The sequence below is a fragment of the Melozone crissalis genome, unplaced genomic scaffold (genome assembly GCF_028551555.1).
Source record: "Melozone crissalis strain CALT ecotype California unplaced genomic scaffold, PUWL_Pcris_2 ptg000004l_1, whole genome shotgun sequence".
Classification (NCBI taxonomy): domain Eukaryota; kingdom Metazoa; phylum Chordata; class Aves; order Passeriformes; family Passerellidae; genus Melozone; species Melozone crissalis.
In genome coordinates, this window is record NW_026535782.1 from 13,841,476 (window position 1) to 13,855,981 (window position 14,506).

The 14,506-nt window shown below is 39.8% G+C and overlaps 1 pseudogene; it reads right to left on the reverse strand.

Moving 5' to 3' along the window:
• Window positions 1–8,044: 8,044 nt before the first annotated feature.
• LOC128935944 (hyaluronidase-4-like) lies at window positions 8,045–12,346 on the reverse strand (annotated as a pseudogene).
• Window positions 12,347–14,506: the final 2,160 nt, after the last annotated feature.

Below are 14,506 nucleotides of genomic sequence, written 5' to 3' on the forward strand. Positions count from 1 at the left end.
CATGCAGACACTGAAAACAAGAAAACCAAGCCTACGACTATTTTAGGTCTTCTGTTTGGCCTTGAATATTCTGCTTTACTCAAAATACTTGCAGGCCTAGATTAGTGTATGACGTTGGCAAGATAAAATACTAGGCATATAGACAGCAGAAGCAAGAGGAAGCTAAATTTTACAGCTGAGATCTGGCCCAGCCCCTGGGCCATGCTGTAGCTGTATATGATGGCAATAGCTATAAATGTATTGAAGCTGTTACCCAAAAGATGGTAGTCAGCACCTCCAGAAGGAGTCAGAACTTGGGTGGTTCAGTGGGAGCAGATGTTGGCCAGACTTGTGCTGAGCTCTTGTTCAGGTTGGGTGTTTGACTTTTGCTATTTGTTATATGCTTGGTTCACACCAACACCTTGACGTCCCACATGGATCATCTTTTACCAGCACTGCTCTTCTCCCTGTGATATTTAGGAATCAGAGAGCTGGTGCTAATTTTAGGCACAGTTATGCTAAGCAGGACTCACAGCAGCTCCCAGGATGATTTGTGTGGGATCTCATTTTTATGCAGTCACCCAGGCTCTTCCTCTGGATCCACTTTGCTATCCAGCCCTTTGCCTTTTCCTACCTACCTGATAAATCATCCCAGCACACAAGGCCCAAATGGCTCTATTCCCATTTCTCACCCTCTCACCTATTTCCTGGCTCCTTCCTCTACTGCCCTAAAAGCACAAGAGGACATAGCAGCTACTTTGAGGAGAACTGTAATTGCTGCTTGGGCAGTCACTAAAAAGGTTGAGACAATTTTCGTTGCCAAAATTCCACCAGAAAAGTCAAGGAACGAACTGAAGTTCAATGCTATTTTTCACATACCAGCTGAAAGATTTTCTAATTGATTAGCAATTAGCCAGACTCACAACTGGTATAAATCAGAGAAATCCCACTGAAGTCTCTGATTCATTTTCTAGATGGTAAAAAATTCAGTAGGACCTTTAAGCTGCCAATATTATCCATCCAACAGCTGGCTAAAATTCAGAAAGATAGCAGATTTTCTGTAATACTCTTTGACTTTAAGTATTCTTTATGGGGCAGATATAATCAACACAAGAACTAAAGTGAAAATTCAGAGGTTTTAAAAAAAGCAGAAGCAAAGAAAGCATAGATCTGATAAATGTGAGTTTTAGGAATAAAAGTCAAAATGCAAAGTCAAATTTTTACAGATGTGTGTTTGTTATCATAATGAATCAAACCCAAGTTTTAACAGTTCTTCTGTCTCTTGGATGGAAGTTTACCACTCCTGTCAAAGTGACTGGAAGGATTTTGCTAGCTTTTGGTGGGGGTGGACCGCATCCCTTGTGAAGCCCAATTCCCCAACAGGTGTAGGCATTGCCTGTGTGCACAGCACAGTTGTTGCATTTTGTTCCCTTTCTCTTTTCAGTTCTGCTTCTCAAAAAATTCAACTCATGCTGTTCCAGACAAATATTCTAATGAAACTGAAGGCCTGGGAGCTGAACAGCCTTGGGAGAATTAGAGTGGCTAAGGAAGATGGGGAAAGCTCCAGAATCTGCCTGTTCTCCTGTAATAGACAAAGGCTTTGTCTTATGCAATAAACAAACATTGCCTGAACTTGGTTCATGTATTCTGGGAAGCCTAATAGTGAGTCTGTCTCTAACATGCAGATATATTAGAAAAATTAGAAAACTTTTGTAAACTTGGTAATGCTGAGGGCACTTCTATATTTTCTTCAGCTGCCTCACAAAACAGAACTGGTTTGTGGCTGCTGCTCTTTAGTGTATGCATCTTATTTCTGGACATAAGTTAGGCCATACTGTTTTCTCTGTCTGCTTCACATTGTTGGGCAAGTATGTCACTGCTAGTGAACTCTATAGCATATCAAGATGAGACAATTATATTTGTGATACCAAGTGGTGATATTTCATTTTACAGGCCAGCAACTCTAATAATCATTTAGATTAAATGCAAGACCAGACTGTAAATTACATATTTTCTTTAATCTTCTGTTTATTTAAAATATAACCCAAACCATTTATGACTTTATTAGAATTTTTATATTTACTCTACAAAAAATCACAGTGCAGAATATAAAGCAAAATAAGAAAACGTGTATTATTAAAATAAAAACACTATACTCAAGAAGTGGAGAAAAGGATTTTACGACCTATAGGAACACCCCTTTCTTCCCTCTCAGGAGTTACTTGTAAACCTTTTGTGGTTATGTTGCCATAAGTGAATGATATTAAAATCTGTGTTGTGTTCTAATAAAGAGGGATTTTCTTGGTAGCAGAGGCATGTATTAGTCTTTATTTCAGAAATGCAATCATTTAAACTAAGGACTTTTCCCTAAATGCTCAGCTGCCATCCTTCCTCCCACTCCCTGGGAAAAACTCACCATTGTCCTATGTTTGTTCAACATAGTTTGTGTAACTCGGACAGAGAGAGTGTAAAGCTGAGAAAGCCTTTGCCTTCTGTACTGAGGCCATTTCAATGACCTGTGCCTGAAGATTTGGAAAGAGTCTGGGCTTAACTTTTCAAATTCTATGTCGGAGAATGACTTAAAGAAAAGGCCATGAGACATACAATTGAGAGAAAAGTATAAGGGAAAAGTAAAGCAGTTCTCAGCCTTCTGATTTCTATAAACAATTAGACTCTTTTTATAAACAATAAAGTTCTCAGACTGTCTTCCCATAACAAGCAGAACACCGTCTCTGGGAAAAGACGACACCCTGAGAACAGATGTAGAAGTTTTGGGAACACTGGTTCTGTTTTTAATAAACAATTGTAGGTATTCTAAAACAAAGGGAGTGGTTAGAGTTTTCTCTGTTAGCCTATCATGAAATTGGATTACAGAATATGCATGAAGTTCGTTACCATTGTTATTTAAGGTGATTGATTGATCAATAAAGTGGAGTTCGATGCATTACCAGGATGGTCGTTCTCCCTTCACTTCAATAATTCTATGTGCAGCAAGAAACTGCAGAACTGCTCCAACTTTAAACAAATCTACAGGGAATAAATGCTCAAGCCTTCATCAGCCACATCCAGTGAGGTTTAAAAAAAGAGCCACAATTTTCCACACTACTCAAAGTCACATTTAGTTGAGACTTCATTTTTCTGTGGGGAGTTTGTAGTTTTGCAGGGAGACTGTGAAAGCTGATCTGAGTAAGCAGCCTCATTGGCTAAGCTAGAAAATCCCGCATTAAATTTGGAGCCTAATAGAAAATTAAGGTACCAATTCAGCAGGTTAGGGTTCAAGATATATTATTTAGATATAATCCTGTAATTTTTAGAATGTGGCATTTCTCAGCCTTCTACATCAGTGGAGCACAAGGTGGAAGTATCTGTAAAAAGATACAAGAGATACATATTTTGTTCCACTATTCTCAGTACAATGACACTGGTGATTAAATTATACAATTTATGCGTAAAATAATCTGTCATGGTTTAGGGTATGAGGACTCAGAGCAGTAGTTACTTTTTAATCCACTCTATATAAAAAGGGCAATAACAGAAACAAACTCCTAACTATTAATCTGAGTCATTAGGTGTACTTAGGAGCCCTATTCCCATCAATTTCAATGTAGAGCACAATTAAAAATGAATGTGAGATGCAATCTGTACAGAGTTTAAAGTGCTGTATTTATTAGTGTTATTGCTGAGTTTAAGCATCATTTCAGAGAGTTAAGCACCTGAGTTATGCCAAGGCAAATCTACTTTGCACTTGACTGTCAAACTGATTTGCAGCAAAGCCCCAGCCTGGGATTAAGATCAACATCCAGACATCTGGAACTGGTTGAGTGATAAAGAAAAATCCTGACTGTAATATCAAGCAGCAGAAATGGGCAAGAAGGTGCAGCATTACCCTTCAGCTGCCTCAAGGCTAATGGGAGAAAAATAATTTAATACTGAATAAGGCAGGATGGTTGGGATGAGGGCTGCCTACACTGCATCAGAATTGCTGATTTAATTTGTAGCACTAACTGAACCTTGCTGTCACATGGATCTGTACCTCCTAACTGGCTGAACATACAGATGGGGTTTGCCTGATTGGATCTACATGAAGAAACAAGGCCATGAATTTTACAGCTACTTCATGGTGTAACAGCAACCAGGTGCCAGCATCAAGCATCTGTCCTTTTCTGGGCTGAGAAGAAACAGAAGAGAAACAAGAAGATATCTTTGTTGCCAAAAGCTGGTGGGATATGTGGTACACATGCCAGAGAATTACTAAATGTGAATATTCCAAAAAACCTGAAATTCAGAATTAGTATCAGATTTCCCATTTCAAAGTGACTCATAGAAAAGCCTGGGAGGGTGATCAGCAGGTAATTATGTCAGAGCAGCTTTCCTTCTGTCCTGTTCTCATTCCCATCTACAAAACCATTTCAATAATCTTGGTTGCCTCCGCTAAAAGATTCGATGTTCTGAGAACTCTACATAGTTTCAATTATTAGTGAGATACTAGCAGATTTGTATCTACTTGTTAATTTTTTTATTAGGCCAAGAAACATTTAAGGTTATTCTCATACCTTATACCAAAAAGTATTATTAAAATCCAAATCATATAGGATACTTTTTTGTTATCTAAATGCTCAGGAGCTTATCAAAATCTTAACCAATTTGGATAACAAGCACTTTCAGATATAGCTGTGTTTAGGCATCTATACATGCTTCTTTAAAACATGTTTTTGCTTGCAATGCATGCCTTCTGATTTATTTTAGGAATGTTCTTACATGGAAGAAACACCTATCAAGATCACAAGACCCTGGTGGTATAACTCCCTGGGAGGTACCCCTGCTTGATGCTGGGCCTACTGAAACCAGGGGAGCTTTCCATTGACTTCACATGGCTTTGGACCAGACCATCAAAAGCACTAAGAGGGCCCTGTGCTTATGATCTGCTCCTTGACTCTTATTTTCATCCATTATTTCCACTTGATATTTCCACTCACAAACATGAAAGAAAGAATCACAATTTATATTATAATAGGAGAATGTATGTTTATTATATTTAAAAGCATCCATTCTCGTAGATATACAGAGATTACTTAATTTTATCACTACCACTCAGTAGGAATAATACCACAAATTGAACTTCAATCCATTGCGGGAAAAAAAAGTGTACAACTAGAATATATTTTTCCACTGTCAGTTTCATTGCAACACATTGTATTACGTTCCACATCCACAGTTTTACCATGCAACTGCTGAGAGCTCAGATGTAGATTTTCAGGCCTGTTTAGGTATCTACCTCCTGTGTTGTCACTGTATTTCAAAAATTCCATACCTTCTCAGCGATTTCTCATGGACATCTCCTTGCAGCACTGACTCCTTCTTCTTCTCAGCACAACCAACAAACTCCAACTATCTCATCACCCAGCTAACTCACTCTTTTGTAGCACTCTGTTTCTTATTAGACATAGCTGTGGTGATTAGTACAGCTGAAACTCCTCAGGTGTGAGACTACCTTCTGCACTATTCTCTTACATTCCATCCCTCCACACTCGTGCTATAAAATAATTTAGTCACTGTAATGGTAATGTTTGGTATGTCTAAATCTTAGTGATATAGTCACCGAGAGAAACTCATGGTGTGAAGTTCACAGGATGCTCTGTCATGGTTTCATCCCAGGAAAGAAATGTGCAAATGCCACCACATCAGTTAAACACAGCAAAATGTGGCCAACAGGAAACACAAAGAGAAGAAAATAGACGTCTAAAAAGTTATAAAATTAGAGATCAGAAGTGCTCTTCACAGGAGAACAGAAGAGAGAGGATTTGATCTTAAAAGTGCAGGTGATACAAATGTATGCAAATATCTCTCCCATAGCCTGTGTCCAGCCTCAAAAGGAAAGGGATGCTAGCAGAGTAGCAGAAGGACACCTGGGACAGCTTTCCCCATGAGAGCAGACCATGTCGTGGGGTTTGGGAAGGTTCTTTTCACTGTGCCATCCTGCTCATCCTCTCACACTGCAGATCCCAGCCTCCTGACCCTCACAAAATCATCTGGCCTGCAAAGGCTGTTGAGAAATAAACCAGCTAAAGCCCACTGGGGGTTCCCTCCCAGCTAAAAGGCGCATTCTGGTTTAGCTGCCCCACTTTATTGGGTTTATTCAGTGGCAAAAATCTGGGCCTATGTATCTGGATATCTGGCTAGACATTTATACAGGATGCACCAATGTATTAGAGACAGTTGCAAATTTAACATATTCACAGAAGATTTTATCAAATGCTGTTTCACTCCCCTATTGTTCAGTTACTGGGAGTGTGACTGTCTTTCTCTAAGATGTGACCTTAATGGAGACAGCAACAAGAGTCAAACTAACATCTAATTCAATGCCACTCAGAAAATATTGAAACATTTTGTTTCCCACTAGCATGTACTTCAGCCCTACAGCACAAGCAAAATGTCAAATGAATCATTTTTACACCCTTCCTTTGAAAAATCCACCACAATCATACTCTGATTTTTAAAAAACTGCATTTCTCTGAGAAAGTCATTCCATTAAAAAAAAAAGTGTCTAATTTTCTTCACTATGAAGATATGCTTCAGAAAAATTTTGGTAGATATCCTTCATTTATTTTTTGAAAATAAATAGCCTGAATTAATTTTAATTATTTTTTCTTTAAAGAAGGATCATTGTAAAGTTGATTAATTTCTTATTGATTAGCTGTGTTTTAATCACAGTCTCTCCTAACCTAAATGGAATCTTAAATATTTCTTTCTACAATGGAATCCTGTTAAAAAAATAATGAAAGTTCTTCTCACTTGCCTCCAAGAGCTCTATTAACATAATGTTTGTTCCATGCACAATTGCTTTTCTAATATATTTATTACAGCAATAACTCTCTGAGGATATATGAGGATAATAACCTGTGTTTAAAGAAGGAAAAGCAGCTAGGAGGTGCAAATTCACAAAGGTCAAAGCCTGATGGGATCTTTAAGGTTCTGAAACAAAAAGAAATAATAGGAGCAGATGGCAGTTGGATTTTATGTTGCAAATGTTTGACTGAATCAAGTAGAAGAAAAAGCAGGGATTTTAGCACAGGTCTCACTGATCCCTGTTTTTCCTATATCTATTTGTGTACTTTTTTACCCAGCTACACGTATTTTAATACAAAGTTGTAAATATTACTAATGCTTTTAGCATTACTTATTAATTTTATTTTAGTCATGGCTTTAAAAAACACTGTGAGACATTGTTTTGGACTGGAATATATGCATTCTTCTCTCAGTACATACACTAATATATTAGTGTATTAGTATATAAAGTATATAGTAGTATTAGTATGTATAGTATTTTATATATATATATACATACATACACTAATACTATATACTATATATATATATACTAATAATATACATGTAGTATATATAGTATTAGTATATATAATACTTTTTCTTTCTCAGCCCCTGTTTCCTTCCTCTTTATCTTGTGGAGGGCTCAAAGCATAAACACCTTTATCACACTGACCATGAAAGAGGAAAACATGAACTTGAATTCACTCAAATGGAAAAGAAACTGGGAATCTCCCTTCATCATTCATTTCTGGAAGGATGGTCTATCTAGTATGACCTCCACATGATATGAGTAGACTCTCCCTTTCTTTACAAAGGAGAAAAGTGACCTCATGCTGTTTTATTCAGAAGCAGCAGTTTTCTGCTCTCATGGTGCTACCTGTTAGCTGAGCAGAAACCAGACTTCTTAACTGCTGAACAGCCTAATCTCAGAAAATGGGATTGAGGGCCAGACAAGTTCCCAAGATCTGTGCATTTTTGAGGGCACAGCTGCAGGGTTTGAGTTTTGTCTGGGACAATGACAATGTTCAGCCCCCAGCTGAGCATGTGAAACTTTTCCTTGGATCCACTCTGCCTTTCCTCTCGACTGACTGAAGCCAGCCCGTTGCCTAAGCAGTATTTAGAGAAGGTAACTGCAAATCTGGGAAAGGCAGAGTCTACAGAGCTGCCTGGATGGTCCTCAACAACTTTCACTTCATCACAGTCAGTTCCTGCATAGCCCTGACACTGTGGCAGACCATTATGTCTCTGCCATTATTTCCAGATCTTCATTTGATGTTTCTCCTCTCGCAACAAATCCTTGGTTCTCCAAGGCATCTATCTGGAAGGTCTTAAAATTTAAGTGTAGATATGTTGATGTTCTCCAGGTTCTTTGCACAGATGATATATTGTCCTGACAAAGATGCTTCCTTCACACCTCAGCTGCTGCTGTGATATTGATAATGTAGGGCTCAAATTCAGAATCAATGAATTTTTTCAATTCTCTTCAGTTGCTCTGTACATGGTAGAAATTCTAGCTAAAATGAGACTACCCACTTTATTTTTTCCTTTTGCATTCTAAAAAATATGTAATATGTAAGGAGCCTGCATTAATTAATTCATCTGGGATAACAAAAATTTCATTAATTTAAAGGATTATTACAAATTTTTATACTGAAAATATAATTCTATTGAGGAGCAAATGACTTCAGCAACTTGCATTCCCCAGGAAACACCCGTGTGTAGATCTTTCAAGAAGCCATGATAAATGCTAGAAAAGCAGGTGATGTCAGTGTGGCTGTGTGGCAAGACTGTGGGTGTCAGGAGCTGATGGAGAAGCTCCAGAAGCTTGCCTTTGCCACTTGAATGGGGTAGAAGGAAATTCACCCTCCTATTCATATTGATTCTGACAGAGACCACATCCAAATGTTTAAAAAATTGGCTGAAGTAATTGAATTTGCTGAGGACAACTGAACATTTATTTTCAGCCATTCATTCTCATGCTGGCTGGGTTTTCTATACTATCTGCCAGGAGAAAAACAGCCCAGAAAACCCATTTCACATAGCTCTAAAGAAAAAGTCTTTTTTTATGACAAAGTTTGATATGTGGCTTTCTGAAAACTCCAGGACATGGCAGAGCCTCAAAAATCAATCTTTGATTTTAACATGGCTGGGTCTGATATGTAGTACAAAACCTCTCCATCTGATCAGCCTGCTTTGTTTTTCTTGCCCACACAAAAGGACAGTTCTCAAAACCTGACAAATTGCTGAGCACCACTACTAGACCTTGTCTGGTGTGCTAATCATGCTCTAGATAATTTCCTAGTGTTTTACCTAGCTGGGAGAGAATTTGACCAGGATGATGACTACTGAAGAACAGCCTTCCAAAATACCAATGGCTGGTACTGGTATTAGCCATTGGCTTCCCACTACTGGTTGCCTCACAAGAGGCTTGTTAGGCCAGGAAGGGTTGACCACATTCCATGTTGTCCTGGCTGGAGGACAGCAAGGGCTGGTTAAGCACTCAGCACTGCTGGTGCTGAGTACTCAGGGCTGGTGCAGTCAGATACTCTCTATTAACAGGGTAAAATGAGGATCTTACACACTGCATTTAAGTCAGGCTAAGGTTTACCTTTAAGAAGTTAAATTCATACCTCACCAAATAATAATACCTGTAGCTCCTAGGGCATTCCCTCCAATAGTGCTAAAAAGGTTTTGCTACAGTGAGGAGAGTAAAGATATCACTGTCAGGTTAATTCAGCATCTCACAGCCTTTCTAAAGCAATCCAGTAGTATGTTAGGAGGCTGTCTCCCAGACTAGGGCTTCAATCTGGTCCCCATGAACTATATTTTATTGTGGATGAAGGTTTTCTATTTAAACTACAATGAATATTAAACTGAAGTTTCAAATTTAGGTACTGCCTGAGATGTTGGTAATAAGGAAGTGAATAAATTGGGAGGGAAAAAGGCATCTTAATCCACTTTGATGCAAAAACTTAATCACAGTTATTTGACAACTCATCAATTACTAGAAACAACTTAAATCCTTTCATTAAAGTGGGATTTTTTTACATGAGAATTTCCTGAAACATTTCCTCAGTTCTTTTTTTGTTGATAAGGGGTTGCTATGTCAATCAGTTGTTTTCCAGTCCCTCTCCAATTTGAGAGCTGTGATTCCAAAGGCATGCATCCTTCTTGCTGCTCTCCCTAGGAGTTCATTCAGATTCTTGTTAAAACCTAGAAAAAGCAACTGTAAATAGGCCCACACTATAGGAGGGAAATACAGCATTGTGCAATCTTAAATGAAAGAGAAAATGCAACACTTGGCAATTTTTAATTTCAGTTACATTATTCTTTCAAGTTTACAATGTTTCTCATTTTGTTCCAGGGAGATCTTTCACTGTCCTGCTCACAGAGCAGACTGTAAGGAGAAGGTATTTGGTGCTTGGATATTTATCCTTAATTTGAACCATGACCAAGGATCAGCAACAAATGAATTATTATGCCACAAGCACAGAATTTGAAAGGCCATTGATAATCAAGTGACTCCCTAGACAACATCACTGATTTAGGGGAGTTTGAGGGCCACAGTACATCAAGAAATTACTTGATGTGAAAAAGCTTCACAGAGATATTTTGCCTGAGGGGGAAAGGAGGCAGGAACTGGACATGAAATGGTAAAGAGGGTGCAGCAGTTATTGAAGTCTGTCTATCCTGTCCTTGCAAAGCTAAGGAAGAGCAAGCTGGGTGAAACACCAAGGCAGGTGTCTCCATCTCCTTTAATGTCTTCAGGACCAAGAGAAGTGAGGCCCTTGCTGGGCAGGGTAGTGGGTGAGCAGTGATGAGGGAGCAGTGAGACCTGATAGAAAAGGGAGCTAATGCTCCTTCTCAGACAGGATGCCAACTTCAGATTCAGTACCTGGCATGAAAATTCAAACATAGCCTTCAAAAGCAAATACAGCTCACTTGCTAAACTCTGAAACAGAGGAACTGGTGTCTGCTGGTAGTGCAGTCACTCTCTGCAGGTGAGAACAGAACCAGGGCAGTGACAGACAAACCATGCTGCTTTTTCACAGGAATTCTACTGCCCTTATCCAGGTTCTGGAGAATATCCAGAATCACATTTAAAAAGGCCTAGGGTAATAGACTTATCTCAAAAATACTGTTTGTTTGTATCTCAAAAATGTGTATGTTTGAATGTGTTCAGCTGATGTGAGCAGTACTCCTCTGTTCTGGAGTCTGGACCAACACAGGTATTACAGGACTAAATTATATGGCTTTGAGGTGGAGGCATGCAGAAAGACTGTTGGTTCCAATTTTCCATTCTTACGTACACAGAAAAAGTTGCTAACATTTCTGCTCCAGTTTCCCTTCTAAAAAAAGGGCAGGTATCTGGGGATTAGTGATTGCATACCTGAACAGAAGTACCTGAGGGAGGATTAATGTATTAACAGCCTCCTATGTACTACACCAAATTTCTGAACTCCTTTTAATCCATTCAAATGATTGAGTACAGCCTTGCTTGAGTACAGCCTAGTTAGGAATTAAAGCAGAAAAAAAGGAAAAAAATATTCAGGGTTGTGTTTTTTCTTCAGAACATTGCGCTCTTTGAAGCATGTGGATGATTAGCATGAACCAGCAGAGCTGGCCCAAGTAGGAGGTTTTCCATCCTGATGCACCATCTGCAAGAATGGTTAAAGGATAAATGCAGCCTACATTGTTCCAGGAAAAACTTCCAAGAGACAGAAATAATAAAGGCTCCTCTCGACAGCCTAGTCAGGTATACACAAATACAGGCAAAGCATAATCTTGGGGTGCCATGGAGGAAATCCCTATGGATTCATTCAACCTAAACTGAGAAAAGTAAAAAATGTTTTTGACTGTTTCCAAGAGGTTTCTAAATATCAATGGAAAGATATGGGCTTCAAAGCTATTCCAGAGACAGAAAAATTCATTGTTCCTCAAAACTTCACTCTTTGGACAGAAACCAGTGTAGTTCTAATCATGGAAACTGTAATTATGACAGTCAGGGTATAAGTAGCATTCCCACAGGCCCTTTGGCTTGCTTTCCATTCCTAAAGCAATTTTTTCCTTCATAAAACTTTATGCACTTTATTCAAAGGGAATTGATAACATCCAACATCATTTGCTGAAATGTTCCCTTCCATTTCAGGTATGAGTTTCGTGGACTTTCTGTAGATATCATTTGCACCACACACAGTTGCAGGCCCACTGAGCTCTCCAGTGTGAGCAACCTGTGACAGCCACCCCAGTGAAGACCTCAGCTGGGATCTAATAGTTAATGCCATGCCTTTGTTTTCTGGATGGGTTTGAAAACTGAAGTTTTAGGGTATGCCACCATTAACATGGATTTCCTGTGATGTGCCTGCCCTTTTGCCTTAGCTGGGGCAAATATAGAACATTTTCAGGTTTAGTACGCAGTACCTCAGGAAGCACAGTTCTGTCAGGCATTCCAGGAGCCTTGAAAGTCTTTCTCTCCCATGCTGGTGGTCAGGCTGATTTCAAAGCAAGAGAAGTCCAGATGAGTGGCATGTGCAGCCATGCCAGGGGCTGAAAGGTGAACAATGCATAACTGTGTTCCATTTCCAGGAAGTACTTTTGCAACTTAAGAGATGGTATTGGGCAGATCTCCCAGTCTGTCTGTAAAACATTAAAAAAAGCTATTAATGTTTATTCCATATATAAATATATGAATTGGTATCAGTAAATTCTAAGGCTAATCTACCATGCTAACACCGAAGAAACAAGGTGAGCACAATCTAACCCAAACAAAGGGGGAAATTCCCAGCCAAAGTAAATTGCTGTAAGTCTGGAAGCCATCCTACTGCAGTTACTTTTCTCATCAATTCACTGAGGGTCTTGGCATCACTTCAGTGGACTCCAGGATATCTTAGTGGCTGTGGCTGTTGCAGTGGAAAGCCTGATGAAGACATGGTTTCCTTATCATTCAAGCTTTCTAAATAACCACCAGAGTAACTCTGAAATCAAACCTTGGCTTTTATCACCACCTTCACAATTTCATGAGCATCCCTGTCCTGTCTGTGCAATGCCAGCCAGAGATACTCCAAACAGCTCTAAACAAGCACACATATTTATCGTCATTCTACAGTACCATAAAGGGATCCAAGTTCAAACCCTTGATAGCAATAAAGCAGATACATGAACACTTGTCCTGAGCTATTTATTAGCCTGCCTCCACTATCACATGCAGCTAGTGCCTTCCAGAGCCTGTGCTGATATCTGCACTTTGGACCTAAGGCCTGTGCCACTACTATGGGCAGCTTCATTAATCAGATTCATACTTTAATTTGTAGCATTTTGAGGAGGGGTCCCTACAGCAAAATCTATATATTTACATGTAAGAGAGATAGAGTTGTATCATTTTCCAGCTCCAAGATCTCCCCTGCATTCAAAACCCTGGAAAAATCCCATACATCTATACAATCAGCCATCATAGGTTTCTATTTGAGTTCTGTTGTTCTTCTTTCTCAGTCCTAGCCTACTTTTTTATCTCTCCTGGGATTGTGACCTGCTGGAGGTGAGGACCATGGTGGGATATGGGCAGTCAGGCTGTTACATATGTACTGCTGGGAATAGTGTAGCTATGCTCTCCTTCCCTTCTCTCAAAAGAGAAAAAACAGTGAGCACCTGAAGTGCTTTTATGGGATTCCCCAGTCACCTATTTTTTTGCAATTTTAATGTAAGCCTAGCATAACTTAATTTAATGAAAACCGTCAACATCCAAGGTAACCAAACTAGGCGTTTTTAATAAACCTTTGATGCTTTTAAGATATTATCTTCTGACAGTCTGAGGCACCAGATTGTTTTACAGCACACAAGGTGTGCCTGCTGCTCCTGCTGATAGGCAGCCCATACACAGGAGCAGTGCAGGATGGGCAGAGGCTGCAGAACTCAAGGTTTTGTCAGAGAGCCTCACCCCATGAGACTCCTGGTACACAGCAAACCCAGGTTTTCAAACTCAGTACCCAGATACCCACAGGTGTCATAGCAGCATTGCTGAACCTTTTAGAAAATGCTGTTAAAGAAAATTAGTCTGATTATCTCACAGAAAACATATACTAGAACTCAAACCTGGCAAAGCCACTCAGGGCTTGTCAGCATTAGAGGGAGCCAACCTGAATTTCTCACCTAAAGGCTGCACAGCCAGAACTGGAAGATGATGAGTTTGCTTTTTTGAGGGGACAATCAACAAAAGGACTTTTAGAGAGTTAGGCTGCCCCATAGCTGCAGAGAGATGGAGAAAAGGGACAGGGACCTGCTGCCAGCCCAGCAGCCCTGCTCCTTACACCAGCCCATGCCTGGGATCAACATGTACTCCTGGCTTTCCAGGAGGGTTCCATGGAGGCTGCAGCACTGCTGGTCAGCAGCTTTGGCAAAAAACCAGATGGAAAATGCAGACCTTGCTGTGCTGGGGCACTATTGCTGAGCGCTGCTCTTGCAGTTCACAGGAAATCTGAGCTGTAAAAAAATCCTGCCAGAGGGCAGCAAATCCCTACAATTGCTTGTTTTTCACTGTGATTCTAAACTGCAGCGAGTTTCCCTGTGCTGCCACCCTCTGCTTTCTTGTTTGTAACAGCCTGGCCCGGGGAGTGTCACCCTGTGCTGAGCACATCCTCAGGGGGTTCTGTCTGATTCCAGGGAGCACTTCCCAGGCAGGACCCCTGCACTGGCAGGCAGCCAT